Source organism: Pygoscelis adeliae, unplaced genomic scaffold, assembly GCF_000699105.1.
Source record: "Pygoscelis adeliae isolate BGI_AS28 unplaced genomic scaffold, ASM69910v1 Scaffold116, whole genome shotgun sequence".
Classification (NCBI taxonomy): Eukaryota; Metazoa; Chordata; class Aves; order Sphenisciformes; family Spheniscidae; genus Pygoscelis; species Pygoscelis adeliae.
The window spans coordinates 1,800,862-1,802,068 of NW_008825080.1; positions in this window are offsets into that span (position 1 = coordinate 1,800,862).

The window sequence follows — 1,207 nt, forward strand, 5'->3', positions numbered from 1 at the left end:
GCCAGCTTCCCCCAGTTTGTGTACTGAGCATGACGTCACATGGTATGGAATGTCCCTTTGGCCAGTTTGGCTGTGCCCCCTCCCAGCTTCTTGTGCCCCTCCAGCCTTCTCAGTCGGTAGAGCATGGGAAACTAAAAAAGTCCTTGGCTAGTGTAAGCACTACTTAGCAACAACTAAAACATCGGTGCATTATCAACTTTGTTCTCACCCTAAATCCAAAACACAGCACTGTACCAGCTACTAGGAAGGAAATTAACTCTATCCCTGCCAAAACCAGGACACTCGTCTTTTTCAAAGTCTATGTCTGAAGATACTCGGCTCGCACAAACTCTAAAGGAAGCAAACAGTGAATGTAACATTCAAACTTTCCTTACCTGTGAATGTCCAACATACTGGAAAAATCATGCCATGTTCAGAAACAGCACAATAAGCTTTCCATTGCATATGTAATTATGTTCTCACAACAAGGATGCTTAAGTTTTCTCATACAGGCCAATTTGGTGAAGACAGGCATACACACATAACGTGTGGTAACTCTGAATGTATCTTCTTATAAAGTCTATCAACCATTAGGGAGACCATGAAGTGGGGGGGGAGGATCAAAATGCCCATACAAGTAATTTAAGACTAGCTGGCAAAAAGCTCAGAACAAGCAAGACATGAGTGTATCAAGTAGGTTAAAAAGCATTACGATAATTCTAAAGTCATTTCTGTGTTTAGGAGTGGTATGCATGAGTGTACCTATAAAAAGTCTGTAACAGGATCAAATTTCAGATCTCATTAAGTTCTCAGCTCCTGTCTGCCCTGGGAAATAATTAACATCAACAGAGTGGATTATATCTAGAATGCACCTTATAGAATCATAGAATTATTTAGGTTAGAAAAGACTCTTAAGATCATTGAGTTGAACCATAAACCTAGCATTGCCACGTCCACCACTAAACCGTGTCCCTAAGCACCACATCTACACGTCTTTTAAATACCTCCACGGATGGTGGCTCAACCACTTCCCTGGGCAGCCTGGTCCAATGCTTGACAACCCTTTCGGTGAACGAATTTTTCTTAATACCCAATCTAAACCTCCCCTGGCGCAACTTGAGGCCATTTCCTCCTGTCCTATCACTAGTTACCTGGGAGAAGAGACCAACACCCACCTTGCTACAACCTCCTTTCAGGTAGTTGTAGAGAGCAATAAGGTCTCTTTTTC